Source organism: Gorilla gorilla, chromosome 18 (assembly GCF_029281585.2).
Source record: "Gorilla gorilla gorilla isolate KB3781 chromosome 18, NHGRI_mGorGor1-v2.1_pri, whole genome shotgun sequence".
NCBI lineage: Eukaryota > Metazoa > Chordata > Mammalia > Primates > Hominidae > Gorilla > Gorilla gorilla.
The window spans coordinates 36,251,759-36,268,694 of NC_073242.2; the positions used below are offsets into that span (position 1 = coordinate 36,251,759).

The 16,936-nt window shown below is 49.8% G+C and overlaps 1 pseudogene; it reads right to left on the reverse strand.

The window, feature by feature from the left end:
- Positions 1-350: 350 nt before the first annotated feature.
- LOC101144320 (ribosomal protein uL30-like) lies at positions 351-1,431 on the reverse strand (annotated as a pseudogene).
- Positions 1,432-16,936: the final 15,505 nt, after the last annotated feature.

A 16,936-nucleotide genomic window follows, 5' to 3' on the forward strand; every position in this document is an offset into this window, starting at 1 on the left:
AGTGATTCTCCTACCTTAGCCTCCTGAATAGCTGGGATTACAGGCATGCGCCACCATTCCCAGCTAATTTTTGTATTTTTAGTAGACACAGTGTTTCTCCATGTTGGTCAGGCTGGTCTCAAACTCCTGACCTCAGGTGATACGCCCGCCTCAGCCTCCCAAAGTGTTGGGATTACTGGCGTGAGGCATCGCGCCCAGCAAGCTACTGTCTTTTCTTTGACCCTTTCCAGTTTTTGAAGATAAAGCAGGAAATAATCTTCTCTGAAGGTACTTGATAAAAATTCCCAAAACAACAAAAACACATGCTTCCACTTCATTGATAAAAATTTACTGCGGTTTGGCACCTGGGTCTAGTTCAGCTGGCAGATGAGCTGATTGATGCGTTAACCCCCATAGCCAGGTGTGCCCATCTCCTTGAGGAAGCCCACTCTATTTTTGGTAGCATGACGGGCCACTGAAAGGTGGAAAGGGCGCAAGAACCATGAGATCTCCTGGAAATGCTTCCCTGGGAAGGCAATTTCATGAATGAGGTCTTCCAAGCAAATGACGCCAAACTTCCCCAGGTCCTCCTCAATCACTGTGTTGTCTGTCAGCGGGATGGTCTTATTCTTTTTTTTTTTTTTTTTTTTTTGAGAGAGTTTCACTCTGTCGCCCAGGCTAGAGCGCAGTGGTGCAATCTCGGCTCACTGCAAGCTCCACCTCCCAGGTTCACGCCATTCTCCTGCCTCAGCCTCCCAAGTAGCTGGGACTACAGGCGCCCACCACCGCGCCAGACTAATTTTTTGTATTTTTAGTAGAGACGGGGTTTCACCGTGTTAGCCAGGATAGTCTCGATCTCCTGACCTCATGATCCACCCATCTTCGGCCTCCCAAAGTGCTGGGATTACAGGCGTGAGCCACTGCGTCTGGCCGATGGTCTTATTCTTGACCTTGGCTTGTCCATGTTTCAAAATGAATTCCCAGACAGACTGAGATTTGGAAATCCTCAGGTCACATAAGGTTCCACTATAAGCAGCATTTTTAGGTTCTGGGGGGTGACTTTTTACAAAGACACCACTAAAAATTTTCTTCAGGCAAAGTCTTGCAATGGTTCTCTGCACCAGTAAACTCCCGCCATCAATCCTTTTGATGCGTACAACAAAGGCCAAGGAACATTTATCTGGCAATTCCAAGGCGTGAGGTTGCACTTCTAGTTGTCTTGAGATGCACCTTGTCACGTTTCTCCTGCCAGGAATCATGTAGGAATGATTCCAGTCACTTAAACCTGAGCCCTTTTCCTTTCCTCTGCTCCTTTGCCAAAAATGCCTGCTTTGCCTGGGTGGCTTTGAGGGCTTGATAAGCCTTCCTATTTTTCAGGAGATTTTCTGGAACCAAAGGGATTTTTCTTTGCTCTTGCTCTGCCATCTTTCTAGTGGTGCAGCTACTGATCATTATATTTCTTTCTTTCTTTTTTTTTTTTTTTTTGAGACGGAGTCTCACTTTGTCACCCAGGCTGGAGTGCAGTGGCGCGATCTCAGCTCACTGCAAGCTCTGTCTCCCGGGTTCACGCCATTCTCCTGCCTCAGCCTCCCGAGTAGCTGGGACTACAGGCGCCCGCCACCACGCCTGGCTAATTTTTCTGTATTTCTAGTAGAGACGGGGTTTCACTGTGTTAGCCAGGATGGTCTCAATCTCCTGACCTCGTGATCCGCTCATCTCTGCCTCCCAAAGTGCTGGGATTACAAGTGTGAGCCACCGCGCCCGGCCTGTATTTCTTAAATAACCATAATTTTTTTTTTTTTTGAGATGGAGTTTTGCTCTTATTGCCCAGGCTGGAGTGCAATGGCGCAATCTCTGCTCACTGCAACCTCTGCCTCCAGGGTTCAAGCGATTCTTCTGCCTCAGCACCCCGGGTAGTTGGGACTACAGGCATGCACCACCACACCCGGCTAATTTTGTATTTTTAGTAGAGATGGGGTTTCACCATGTTGGTCAGGCTGGTCTTGAACTCCTGACCTCAGGCGATCCACCCACCTTGGCCTCCCAAAGTGCTGGGATTACAGGCGTGAGCCACTGCACCTGGCCAAGAACAATAAATTTTAAAAGAAATGACAGGACGAAGAAAATCTGGCTAGGGCAGTAAAATTTTCAAGGGGAGATCTGTGTGGGTTGGGGGGGCATCAAACAGGTGGAAGATATGGATTACTTTGTTAAGTGTGTTTATTCTGGTGCCTTGTGGCCTCTAAGGGCTATTTTCTCACCCTGGGGAGAGGAGGCAAAAAGTTTGGGAGGGGCATAAGGATTCATTGTTGCCCAGGGGGTGTGTTCCCAGCCCTAGGTTTCCCAGGCTCTCAGACCTCGGAAGGACACAAGAGAAAACTGAAAACTTCCCTTAAAAGCAATGGCATTTTGTCTCTTGCAGTGCCCACCCCTCAGTGTGGTGCCCATTACCCACAGTCTGGAAGAGCTCTGGGAGATCCTGGAAGCTCCCTTGGGGGTCTGGACCCTCCTGGGAAAGAACCAGGGGTAGAGTTCACAATCCTGGAGGTCAGCCTCTGAGGTCCATATCACCAGGCCAGTGGATCCACTGAAGGGCCCCTGGCTCAAGCATTGCCAGCAGTGGGGACAGGTGAAGGAACACAGGCCCGCTGGGCAACAGGAAGCAGGGGTGGGCCTCGTTGTGGGAGAAGTGGGTGCTATACCAGCCGCGGGCAAAGGGTCACTCCCCGGAGTACCTGAGGCCTGGCTGAAGGTACTGGCGAAGTGTGGCTGCACTGGGGACAGGAATGAGGTGCTGAGTGAGTGCCAGATGTTGAGGCCGGGCAGAGACTGCAGGTTTGGGGAAGGTCTGGCTACAGGGAGCCTTGGCCAAAGGCTCAGAGACCAGGTCAGTGTTTCTGACACCAAGGGCTTATGACAGCTCCCAAATAGACTCCTGCTGGTCCCTTCCAAATGTGTCATTTTTCTGAGTGGCCATTGGGAAACTGCTGATTCATAACTTACCTCCGGCCCTGTCAACTCCCCAAGGCCTACTCATATTCAGGTGACAGAATCAACCTTCACAACAGCAGCATTCAGATGGGTACCCCTGGGAGCCACCCTCATCCCCCACCCCCAGACAGTGCTGGCCAACTGAGGAGCTCACCAGGCAGTGACATTCCCACACACCTCAAGGCCAACCAGAGGAGCCACCATCAACGACACAGGCAGCTGTTCCAGGGCCTAGGGGCCTGGAGACAGAAAGGTGAACTTTCTTCATCCTAAATTTGAATTCACACACTGCCACTGAATGGGCCGATTCATAACGCAGCCTGACTGTAGTCCCATGGGATGTCACCAGTCAAATTAAGTGCTGGGCGCGGTGCCTCATGCCTGTAATCCCAGCACTTTGGGAGGCCAAGGAGGGCAGATCACCTGAGATCAGGAGTTCAAGAGCAGCCTGACCAACATGGTGAAACCCCATCTCTACTAAAAATACAAAAATTAGCTGGGTGTGGTGGCACATGCCTGTAATCCCAGCTACTCCAGAGGCTGAGGAAGGAGAATGGTGCGAACCCGGGAGGCAGAGGTTGCAGTGAGCCGAGATCACACCACTGCACCTGAGCCTTGGTGACAGAGTGAGACTCTATCTTTAAAAAAAAAAAAAGGCCGGGCACAGTGGCTCACACCTGTAATCTCAGCACTTTGGGAGGCTGAGGCGGGCCGATCAACTGAGGTCGGGAGTTTGAGACCAGCCTGACCAACGTGGAGAAACCCCATCTCTACTAAAAATATAAAATTAGCCAGTCGTGGTGGCGCATGCCTGTAATCCCAGCTACTCAGGAGGCTGAGGCAGGAGAATCACTTGAACCTGGGAGGCAGAGGTTGCGGTGAGCCAAGATCGCGCCATTGCACTCTAGCCTCGGCAACAAGAGCAAAACGCCATCTCAAAAAAAAAAAAGAAAAAAAGAAAAAAAGAAAGAAAGAAAGAAAGAAAAGAAGCCCAGTCTCGGTCAGGTGTGGTGCCTCACACCTGTAACCCCAGAACTTTGTGAGCCTGAGGGGGGCAGATCACTTGAGGTCAGGAGTTCATTACCAGCCTGGCCAACATGGTGAAACCCCGTCTCTACTAAAAAACAATTAAAAATTAGCCGGGTGTGGTGGCAGGTGCCTGTAATCCCAGCTACTCAGGAGGCTGAGGCAGGAGACTCACTTAAACCTGGGAGGTGGAGGCTGCAGTGAGCAGAGATCACACCACTGCCCTCTAGCCTGGGCAACAGGGCAAGACTCCGTCTCAAAAAAAAAAAAAAAAAATTGTAGCAGGACGAGCCGCAGACAAGAACCCCTCAGACACCAAGTTGTGAAAGGAAAGGGCTTTATTCAGCTGGGAGCATCGGCGGATTCACGTCTCCAAAAACCGAGCTCCCCGAGTGAGCAATTCCTGTCCCTTTTAAGGGCTCACATCTCTGAGGGGGTGATGACTGATTGAACAAACAGTGGGTACGTGACTGGGGGCTGCATGCACAGGTAATCAGAACGGAACAGAACAGGACTGGGATTTTCACAATGCTTTTCCATACAATGTCTGGCAATCTATAGATAACACAAGCAGTTAGGTCAGGGGTTGATCTTTAACCAGGGTGCAGTGCTGGGCTATCTGCCTGTGGATTCCATTTCTGCCTTTTAGTTTTTACTTCTTCTTTCTTTGGAGGCAGAAATTGGGCATAAGACAATATGAGGGGTGGTCTCCTCCCTTAAAGTGAGAAAGAGAAGGTCAAGATGCCAGGCTCCAGGGAATGTCATAAATTCAGGTCAGCAAAAATGAGTCACACCAGGAGTAAGGAACATATAAATAGCGTTCCTTCCTCAACAAAATATCCTCTTCCAGCTGGGACGGAGACGTCATCCCCTCTTCTCCCCTTTCTGCCTTTCTCTTAGGCTTCCTCCTTCCTGGGGATCCTGGGCATTTTGACTCACAGCTGGGCCTCCTCCTACTCCCAGGAGATGAGGGTGTAAGGTCAGCTGAGAGAAAGGAAAAAGAGACCTAAAGTTAGGCAGGCAACTTTTTATTAATCTGCCAGCTGCTCCCCTAATAGAGAGGAAGCAGCCCCAAGCTTACAGAATGAGGGGTTTATATTGGGGAGGGGAGTTTGAGGGAGTTCTTTGGTATGGCCGCATCTCGGGGTTGTTTGCTGGTTAATTTTTCTACATATTACCTTGTGACGTTTATTACAGGAGGGTGTAGGTAAAGTTTGTTTATGTTTCCCACAACCTCCCCCTGTGCGGTGTGGGTGATTTGTACCTGGGGTTTGCTTATTGCAGCAAGGTCTGATAAGTGAAGTCTGCTGGCTTCACCGCGGCACCTAGATAAGGGCTTAGAAATGTAAAGAGGCTTGGGGGAAGGGTGGGCAGCACCAAGAAGCTTTCTTGGGCAGTTTGTCCCTAACATTCCAGCCTTTTAATAGGTAATAGAAGAGGGGTGCCATTGTCTGGCTGCTTCTTGCTGGGAAGGGGCGACGGTTGTGGGGGAAGGCTGGGCAGTAGGGACTACAGTTTTTGGAGCCATTGGTATTCCTGGAGCAGCATTATATCTTGTATTGTCGCATAGGTGAAGGCTCTGATACGGTCCTGTAAAAACTGGGTGAGATGGTGTAGGAGACAAGGGCTGAATGCTAGGAAAAGAAAAATGGTTATGGCCGGGCCTAGAAGGGGCATTAGCTATGGAAACTAGGTATTAAAAGACCAGGAGGGCCACGCTGGCCATCAAGGGATGTTTTCTTTAATTTTTTGTGCTCGGTCCTTTAGTCTTTTTACAGCATGTTGTACTAAGCCAGACTGGTTAAGATAAAAGCAACACTTTTCATCTAGAAAAAGGCAGAGTCCTCCTTTTTCGACTGTGAGTAGGTCTAAGTCTCTGTGGTTTTGAAGAACCATTGCTGCTAAATAATTTATTTGTGATTGGAGAGTTGTAATGGATTTGGCTATTTTTTCCAAGCTATTTGTGAGGTCTTTGGAGAGGGATTGGTAATAGGAAACGGAGGTGGTTAATCCCGCAATCCCAGTTCCAACTCCTGTAGTTATTCCGAGGTCTACTAATAGAGGTATGAGTTGTATAGCACGGCGGTGTCAGATAGGGGTATTAACGGGGATTGGTAGGGGTTGGTCTCCTGGGGCAACGTTGATTTTTGGACTGAGGAAAACCAGGGTGTGCAGGCGCCCATCCAGTTAGAGGGGAGGCAAATATAAGTTGAGGTACTGCATAGGAAAAGTATGCCTTGGTTTGGTAGAGAGAACTGGTGTGTATGCTAATAAGATATATATTTTGTTATTTTCATGCATTTATACTTCTAGGGTCCCGGCTAGGGCTGCTGCTGTAAGTGGTTGTAAAGGGGTGTTTGGTTTAGGCTGGGAGGCTTTTGGGTTATTTTTTTGCCAGTGTAAGAGGAAGCATTTTGTTTCCACTAAGATTCATGTGGGAGTGTTGTTGAATGTTGGGAGAAGGAGACAGTCCCGGGTGGTGGGTGTAGGGTAAGGATGGTGCATGGAGAGGGGAGTCAAGGGAAGAGGGATAAACAGGGGAGGTGTTGGCCATTACAGTACCCTTAATTTTTGTTAAGGAGGTGGAGGCTAGAGAAATAAAGCCTGTCTTTTTTGTTGGCGGCTTTGAGAGTAGTATGTTCGGTGGGAGGTTTGAGTTGTAGGGTAAAGTTGCAGTTTGGAATTTAGGTGGCTGAGGGGAATGCCAGAGGGTAGATGTCATTGGATGCACAGCAGTGCTGGATAGGATAAGATTTTGTGGGTTGTTATGGCTCCTAATACGGGTTTATCACAGCTGTGGTAGGGGGATAGGTTGCGTAAATAGGGATGTAAGGTTGTAACAGCTGGACCCAACTCATTAGCTAACTGAGGGGAGATTTCTGTTAATGCCTGCATGTCGAGTTCGAGGGGGCTGTTAATGAGGATTTCGGGATGGTAGGTTACTTGGGTGGAAGTCCAGTTACAGGCTGAGGCAGGGATTGCATTGTATATTGTGGAGAGGAGGGATAGAGGAGGTTCCTGGAGGTAGGGGTTTAGCTTCAATTACTCGGTCAAGGGAAACAACCGCATACCCAGCAATTTTGGGGGAGCCAGTGGGTACGGAAGAGGAGCTATCTATAAATAGCTGGTCATTGGGGTTGGTGAGAGGCTGGGAGGAAATGTTTAGAAAGTGTGGCTGCAGGTGATCTAGGATGTTAGTATAAGAATGAGTAGAAGGGGAAGAAGATACAGGGAGTAAGGATGCTGGGTTGAGGGGAGCACTTTTGAAAAGACTGAATTTGGGATTTTCGATAAAGAAGGCATGGAGTAAGCCGGGCGCGGTGGTTGACGCCTGTAATCCTAGCACTTTGGGAGGCTGAGGCGGGTGGATCACCTGAGGTCAAGAGTTCGGGACCAGCCTGGCCAACATGGTGAAACCCCCTCTCTACTAAAAATACAAAAATTAGCCAGGCATGGTGGCACACGCCTGTAATCCCAGCTACACAAGACACTGAGGCAAGAGCGAAACTCCATCTCAAAAAAAAAAAAAAGGCATGGAGTAATTGAATCCATGAAGGAGAAAGGGAGCCTAATGCTCAGGAGGAGAGGAGATCTTGTAGATTATGAGGACTGCGGACGGTGGTATTCTGGCTGAAAGTTAGTTTCCTGCTTTTTAGAGCTAAAATGGCCACCACTGCTAGTGCTTTAAGGCAGGTTGGCCACCCTTTGACTGTGTCATCTAGTTGTTTAGAGAGGTAAGTTACAGGGGCAAAAGAAGGAGGATTTTTTTCCTGTTGTCCTAAGACATCGAGGGTTATTCCTCAGTTTTTGGAAGTATAGAGAGTGAAAGGTTGGGATATAATAGGTAAGGACAGAGTTGGCGCAGTGACGAGCGGTTTTAAGTTTGTAGAAGCTGGAGAGTATGTTATGTGAGGGTTTTAGGGGTTCATCGAGAGGGTGTTTGGCCGCTTTATAGAGGGGGCAAGCTAGGAGGGTAAAGTTGAGAATCCATATTCTAAAGAAGCCTGCTAACCCTGGGAAGGAAAGGATTTCTCGTTTGGAAGAGCGTGGGGGGTAGATTATTAATGCTGCTCAGGCTGGGGTCACAGTCCAGGCCCCAGGGGAAAGTTGAATTTCTAAGTAGGTTACCATGGAGGTGGAGAATAGTGTGGAGTTGGAAAAGGGTATCTCTGCCCAGGAGCGGAGTTGGACATGAGGGCAGGACTAAGGAAGAGTGAGTGAAGGAAAAACTGTGCAGGGAGCAGAAGAGTGGAGGGGTGGCTCGGGGTTTGGTGACTTGTCCGTCAATTCCTACAACAGAGACCTGGGAGGACTGGGTGGGTCCTGAAAAATTAGGTAAAGCAGAGTAGTTTGTCCCGGTATTAATTTAAAAAATATATATACTGGCCCATTTGCCACCATTAGGGTTACTTTTGGCCTGAATGAAGAGATGGTAGTTGCTGGGGGCGTTCATTCCAGGGCACCGTCAAGTCTTCAGTGGCAAGGCCGATGAAATCCGAGTAGGAGGTTTTGGCTGGCTCAGGAGGGGATGGGGGCGGTCCTTGCTGGGGCCACTCACAGTCTGACTTCCAGTGGGGTCCTCCACAGAGGGGGCATGGCCTGGTGGGCTTTCCTGGGTTTGGGCATTGTCTGGACCAGTGGCCTTTATTGCCACACTTGGAACAGGTGCCAGGTGGAAGTGAATTGTTAGGAGGCTTCTGTGTGGAGCTGCGGTCCCGTGGGCCTGCAGGGCCTCTGATGGCAGAGGCAAGCATTTGAAACTTTGCCTGTTTTTGCCTTTTATTTTCCTCATTATGATTGTTAAAGATTTTGAAGGCTAAATTAAGAAGGTCTCATTGTGGGGTTTGAGGGCCATTGTCAAGCTTCTGAAACTTGCATCAAATATTGGGAGTGGATTGGGAGACGAACTGAAGGTTTAAAATAGTGGTTCTTTTTGGGCTGGCTGGGTCTGGGTTGGTATATTTTCTCATGGCTTCAGCTAAATCAGAGAGAAAAAGGGCTGGGTTTTCGTTAGGAACCTTGGGTGATTTCTGAAAGTTTTTTATAGTTTACCGCTTTATAGGCAAACTTTTGGAGTCCTGCAAGGAGACATACAATCATGTGGTCTCGATGGTGGCGTCCAGAGGCCCCGTCTTGATAATCCTAGGGTGGTCCTGGTTGGGGACTGCCTTTGCACCAGTAGGCTGGGCAGGAGCCTGGTGATGAATGGTATCAGCATGTGCCTGATCTAGGGTCCAGTTATGGTCTCGGTCTTCTGGGGTGAGGGTAGAAGAGAGGATGATGTAGGGGTTATGCTAGGTCAGTTCATAAGACTGGGTAAGGTACTGAAACTTCCTAATATAAGAGGTAGGGTCTTCTGGAAATGAACCAAGTCTTTTGTTAATTACAGAGAGATCAGTGAGGGAGAAGGGAACATAAACTCTAACAATACTTTCAGCTCCTGCTACTTCCTGAAGGGGAAGTAAGGGAGCTGGTTGCTGAACATGTTGGGCCCAAGAGCGGGTGAGGGGTGGAGACGGAGAGGAACCAGAGTCAGAAGCGGGGTGGTTTGAGAGACAGGGGGAGAAGGGTAGAGCTGGAACGGGGACATACAGTGGAGGATTAGGATGCTCCTGTGGAGGATCGTGATGCTGTCGGGGAGGGGGAAAATTGGCAGAGTCAAAGGAAGAGGAATCGTCCTAAGCTGGGGCTGTGGGGAGGGGGATAGGAGGCGAGTCAGATTTGGAGCAGACGAGGAGGATTTGGAAAGTAGAACAAGACTGACAGAGGGAATGGCAGTTACAGAGAGTGAAGATGTAGCAGGACAACCTGCAGACAAAACCCTTCAGACACCGAGTTAAAGAAGGAAGGGCTTTATTCGGCCAGGTGCTTCAGCAAGACTCACGTCTCCAACAACCAAGCTCCCTGAGTGAGCAATTCCTATCCCTTTTAAGGGCTCACAACTCTAAGGGGGTCCACGTGAGAGGGTTGTGATCTATTGAGCAAGCAGGGGGTACATGACTGGGGGCTGCATGCACCGGTAATTAGATCAGAACAGAACAGGACAGGGATTTTCTTTTTTTTTTGAGACAGAGTCTCGCTGTGTCGCCCAGGCTGGAGTGCAGTGGCGCGATCTCTGCTCACTGCAAGCTCCGTCTCCCAGGCTCACACCATTCTCCTGCCTCAGCCTCCGAAGTAGCTGGGACTACAGGCGCCCACCATCACGCCTGGCTAATTTTTTGTACATTTAGTAGAGACGGGGTTTCACCATGTTAGCCAGGATGGTCTCAATCTCCTGCCCTCGTGATCCACCCGCCTCGGCCTCCCAAAGTGCTGGGATTACAGGCGTGAGCCACCGCGCCCGGCCCAGGACAGGGATTTTCACAGTGCTTTTCTATACAATGTCTGTAATCTATAGATAAGATAACCGATTAGGTCAGGGGTCGATCTTTAACTACTGGGCCCAGTGTGTGGCGCCGGGCTGTCTGCTTGTGGATTTCATTTCTGCCTTTTACTTCTTCTTTCTTTGGAGGCAGAAATTGGGCATAAAACAATATGAGGGGTGGTCTCCTCCTTTAAAGAAAACCTGAACATAAGGAATCTCAGACCATTTCCCACTGTGATGGCAAAAGTTGTAAAGTGCTATTTTTGGGCCATTGGGAGCCACTGTCCAGTTGGTATTGAGGCCATGTGGTATTGCAGTAAAAGATAAGCCTCTTAGAACAGACCTCTGGGCCGGGCGTGGTGGCTCACGCCTGTAATCTCAGCACTTTGGGAGGCCGAGGCGGGCGGATCATGAGGTCAGGAGATTGAGACCATCCTGGCTAACACGGTAAAACCCCGTCTCTACTAAAAATACAAAAAATTAGCCGAGCGTGGTGGCGGGCACCTGCAGTCCCAGCTACTTGGGAGGCTGAGGCAGGAGAATGGCGTGAACCCAGGAGGCGGAGCTTGCAGTGAGCCGAGATCGCGCCACTACACTCCAGCATGGGCAACAGAGCGAGACTCCATCTCAAAAAAAAAAAAAAAAAAAGAACGGACCTCTGAATGGAGCCCGAGAGCATTGAGATTGCGGAATGGAGGAGGTGGGGGTAGAGGAAGAAGAGACTGCTGCTGACAAGGACGGTGGGAGAGGGCGTCCCTTTTCTTGTGGAACTTGTCCGGAATAGAGGGGGAAACTGCCGTGTCAGGCATCCCTGAAATGGAGGAACCAGAGGCCCACAGGCCGGAGGAAGCCCTTGGCCCAGCACTGGGTCTTTCGGAAATGGAGAGACGGATGGTCAAGGGTTCTGAGGAACGGCAACAGTCTCTTTTTACTCACCCTGGTGGAGGTGGTGGATGAAGTCGTCAGCAATGGGAGAGTCTAGGAGATTCTCTGGGTCTTTGGCAGGTTCAGGGAAGGGGAGATTGGCTGGAAGAGGGGTGATAGGGTAGGGAGTAGGGAGAGAGACAGACAGAGAGAGTGAGTGAGTGAGTCCTGGCCAGAGGCTATCCCCTTCCCGGGTTTTGGCACCAGGATGTAAGGTCAGCCAAGAGAAAGGAAAAATAGACCCAAAGTTAGGCAGGCAACTTTTTATTAACCTGCTGGCTGCTCCCTTAACAGTCAGAGAGGAAGTAGCCCCAAGCTTACAGAATGAGGGGTTTATGTTGGGGAGGGGAGTTTGATGGAGTTCTTTCGTATGGCCGCATCCTGGGGTTGTTTGCTGGTTAATTTTGCTACATATTACCTTGTGACGTTTATTACAGGAGGGTGTAGGTAAAGTTTGTTTATGTTTCCCACGACCTCCCCCTGTGCGGTGTGGGTGGTTTGTAATTGGGGTTTGCTTATTGCAGCAAGGTCTGATAAGCAAAGTCTGCTGGCTTCACCGTGGTGCCTAGGTAAGGGCTTAGAAATGTAAAGAGGCTTGGGGGATGGGTGGACAGCACCAAGAAGGTTTCTTGGGCAGTTTGTCCCTAACAGAGGAGAGGGCTGGTTTGGAGTCAGGGAATCCTGGGGAAGAACACTGACCACTCAGGAAACATATCAAAAAACAGACACATATCCTAAGCCTACATTCATTTCATAAAAATGTATTGGCCCCCTCTTGTGTGCCAAGCATTATTCTTGGGTGGCGAAGACATTGGTGAGGCAAGATAAAGTCCCTGCACTAAGTTTACACTAAGCTGGGGGAGAGAGATACCAGGTATGAATTCAGCTGACACGAGTTTGGGGAAGACCTTCTAGGCAGATTGTGTCCAGGATAAAAACACAGAGGCACAGTTCTGAGGCTTCTAGCATGGGACAGACAGGCTCCTGGAGGAATTTCTTAGAGATAGCATTGAAGGTCATTGACAGAGGAATTTGATTTGCAAGTGTAGCCTATATAGAACAGAGTAGCTAGAACAAAGGCTCATTAAGATAGAGGCATGGGCTCTATTAGCTGGGCGTGGTGGCAAGTGCGTGTGGTCCCAGGTACTTGGGAGGCTGAGGTGGGAGGATCACTTGAGTCCAGGAGGTTGAGGCTGCAGTGAGCCCAGATCACGCCACTACACTCCAGCCTGGGCGACAGAGCGAGACCCTGTCTCAAAAAAGTGTTCATAGCCAGTACCCCCATGGCCTTCCAGGCCCATGGCAAACCAACCTTCTCAAAGTCAAACCCCCATCTTTCCCTACAGGCAAACGATCCCACTTAGCTCCAGCTAAATGGATGGAATCTTTGTTCTCTGAACGTGCCTGTTTTTTTCTGGAGACAGAGTCAGTCTTCTTCTGTCACTCAGCAAAGTGCTGAGATTACAGGCATGAGTCACTGCCTGGCCTGACATGCCTTTATCTCTCTCTCTTTTTTTTTTTTTTTTTTTTGAGATGGGAGTCTCACTCTGTCGACCAGGCTGGAGTGCAGTGGCGTGATCTCGGCTCACTGCAACCTCCGCCTCCTGGGTTCAAGTGATTCTCCTGCCTCAGCCTCCTGAGTAGCTGAGACTACAGGCGCCTGCAATCACACCCAGCTAATTTTTGTGTTTTTAGTAGAAATGGGGTTTCACCATGTTGGCCAGGCTGGTCTTGATCTCTTGACCTCGTGATCCACCCACCTCGGCCTCCCAAAGTGCTGAGATTACATGTGTGAGCCACCGCGCCTAGCTAATTGTTGTAGAGATGGGTTTTCGCCATGTTGCCCAGACTGGTCTTAAACTTCTGGGGCTCAAGTGATCTGCTCCCATTGGGCTCCCAAAGTGCTGGGATTATAGGCACGAGCCACTGCGCCTGGCAACCTACATTTTTAAAAGACACTCAGCCAGGCACAGTGGTTCACACCTGTAATCCCAGCACTGTGGGAGGCTGAGATGGAAGGATCACTCAAGGTCAGGAGTTTGAGACCAGCCTGGGCTCCTGAGACAGGTTCCAAAAATAAAAACCCATAACAACAAAAGAAAGACCAGCCTGGGTGGCAGAGTGAGACCTTTTCTCTAAAAAAAATTTTTTTTTTAATTAGCCAGGTATAATGGTGCACACTTGTAGTCCCAGCTATGCAGGACTGAGGCGGGAGGATGGCTTGAGCCCAGGAATTCAAGGCTGCAGTGAGCTAAGATCACACCACTGCATTCTAACCTGGGTGACACAGACAGACCGTCTCAAAATAATAATAATGATAATAATAATAAAAGATAACCTCGTGATTCTGCATCAGGGAGGCCTTATTTGAAAATACTAGCCTAGTATTAACTTCTTTGGGTCATATACATCTTCGCATGCCTATTCCTAGAGACACATACATACACAAACATTCCAAGGAGTTTTAGGGGTCTTGGAGCTCAGATCAACACCTAGCCTTATTTTATTATTATTATTTTTTGAGACGGAGTTTCACTCTTTTTTTTTTTTTTTTTTGAGACAGAGTCTCGCTTTGTCATCCAGGCTGGTGTGTGCAGTGGTGCAATCTCAGCTCACTGCAACCTCTGCCTCCTGGGTTCACGCCATTCTCCTGCCTCAGCCTACTGAGTAGCTGGGACTACAGGTGCCCACCACCTTGCCCGGCTAATTTTTTTGTATTTTTAGTAGAGACAGGGTTTCACCATGTTAGCCAGGATGGTCTCAATCTCCTGACCTCATGATCCGCCCGCCTCAGCCTGCCAACGTGCTGGGATTACAGGTGTGAGCCACTGCGCCTGGCCCGAGACGGAGTTTCACTCTGGTCACCCAGGCTACAGTGCAATGGCGCAATCTTGGCTCACTGTAACCTCCACCTCCCTGGTTCAAGCAATTCTCATGCCTCAGCCTCCTGAGTAGCTGGGATTATAGGCACCCGCCACCACACCCGGCTAACTTTTGTATTTTCAATAGAGACGGGATTTCACCATGTTGGCTAGGCTGGTCTTGAACTACTGACCTCAGGTGATCTGCCCACCTCGGCCTCCCAAAGTGCTGGGGTTACAGGCGTGAGCCACTACACCCGGTCTCCCACCCTTAAATGGCCTGGACAGACGAGGGATGGGCATGTGGCCGTGGCCTTTACTTCTCACTCTGGCTGGCCACTTGGATGTGGCTTATTCTGTTGATGCAGACAAGCATATCCTCAATGCACAGTGAAGCCTGGGAAAGCCCCTTCCTGACTTCAATTGCTTCTGGGGCTGACCCTCAAAGACCTGTGGTAGCAGAGAGAAAAGGAGGCCCTACCTCTGGTGGAAATATCTGTGCCAAGAAACAAGGAGCTGGCTGGGCACAGTGGCTCACGCCTGTAATCCCAGCACTTTGGAAGACTGAGGCTCAGGGCGGATCACCTGAGTTCAGGAAATGGAGACCAGCCTGACCAACATGGTGAAACCCCATCTCTACTAAAAATACAAAAAATAGCCAGGCGTGGTGGCGCATGCCTGTAATCCCAGTTACTCGGGAGGCTGAGGCAGGAGAATTGCTTGAACCCGGGAGGCGGAGGATGCAGTGAGCCGAGATTGTGCCATTGCATTCCAGCCTGGGCAACAAGAGCAAAACTCCGTCTCAAAAAAAAAAAAAAAGAAAAAAGAAAAAAGAAATGAGGAGCTGAGAATGGGGTGGGGCTGAGGCTGAAGGGTTTCATGACACTAAAAAAAACTGATGAGATGCTGGAAAGTTGGGTCATGAGGGCAGGAAGCAGAGGAGTCAGGTCTGGTTTCTAGGCCCTAAATAAGCTTTACAAACTTCAAAGCACTCAGAGATCTCTAGATAATAATCATAGCACCTTTAAGTGGCAAGCTGAGGGCCAAGATCTGGCTGTCAGTCTGGGCTGAGAACTGGTGTTGCAAGCTGGGCCTCTCGGAGGCTGTGCTGTGGGTTAGGGGAGGGAACTAGGTTGTACACTGGGAATTAAAACCTGGTACAAAAGCCGGGTGCAGTAGCTTACGCCTGTAATGCCAGCACTTTGGAAGGCTGAGGCGGGCGGATCACGTGAGGTCAGGAAATGGAGACCAGCCTGACCAACATGGTGAAACCCCATCTCTACTAAAAATACAAAAAATAGCCAGGTGCAGTGGCTCATGCCTGTAATCTCAGCACTTTGGGAGGTCAAGGCAGGCAGATCACTTGGGGTCAGGAGTTCAAGACCAGCCTGGCCAACATAGTGAAACCTCATCTCTATTAAAAATACAAAAACTGGTCAGGTGTGGTGGCGCACACCTGTAATCCCAGCTACTCGGGAGGCTGAGCGAGGAGAATCACTTGAACCCAGGAGGCAGAGGTTGCAGTGAGCCAAGATCGTGCCACTGCACTCCAGCCTGGGCATCAGAGAGAGACTCCATCTCAAACACAAAAAATTAAATAAAAAAAAAACCTGGAACAAAGGTATCTTCTACTGCCAAGGTTCCTCTTCTGACCCCAATATGCCCCTGTGATAAGGTGGCGCACGAGTCAACCCGCCCCAGAAAAGCTAAAGGAGAGGGAGACCTTGGTGGGGTCGGATTGGAGATGAGGTTGGAATAAAGTCAGTTCATTACTTCACTTGACACCGGAACAGTGTCTTTTCTCCAAAACTTCTACCTCCTTCCAGGTTGATTAATCTGGTTTCTTCCTTCCTGGGTAGGCCAGACACAGGGCTGAGCTGGGTGACTCTGCATAGGCCAGCAGAGGTCACAGGCCCTTGCTCTCCTCAGGGAGATGTTGTCCTAACCAGGAGCAGGGCAGAGGCTGCCCATGGCTAGCTAGACTCTGCCCACAAAGGAATTAGTGGTAGATGGATAATGGGGGTGGGGATTCTGTGCAGAGCTTGGGGATACAGATGGGTAGTCGCCCCTGGCTACAAATCTAACACCAGGTGTTCCTGGCCTACCCCCCTCTGCCCATGATGGTACAGAGGAAAAATGCAAGGTCTGTGTGCCTTGGGACTCTCCTCGTTGCCTGGATTCTGAGTTGACCTGATCTGTCACATGGCCACTTTGTCAGAACTCATCTGGTACATGGGCTTCACTGATGCTGGGCTAGTCTGACCCCATCCAGGTCAGGGCTGGGTGTTATCACAGGGAGGGGCAGATGCCTGCAAAACCCTGGCTGAGACACCAGTGAAGGCCTCAGGAGTGATGGGTAAAGTCAGCAGTCAGCTAAGAACCCTGGGGTCTCTGTGTGACCCTGGACAGGCTGCTTAGCCCTCCTTGGCCTCAGTGTCTCCAACTGTAAAAGCCTAGGAAAGTGAAGATCTCTTCTAGTTCAAAACTGTGATAAGGCCCTCCTGGCAGGGTCTAGGAGGGCTAAGAAGTCCTGAGGCATGTGGCTATCTCAGGGAGGCCCAAGGAAGACTGGAGGGAGCTCTCAAAACCTTCCCATTCAAAAACAGGAACTGCCTGTTGGCTGATGGCGGACACACCCCTTGGTTTGGGATGAAAGGCAGTCCTGACTGCCTCTTCCTGACCAGGCTGTCCTCTTCAACCAAGGGGTTTCTCTCAGCACTTATGAAGGTGAAATGATTCAATGGAAGAGACAGTACTTTGTAAACCATAAAATGCAATACAAGCAAAGATC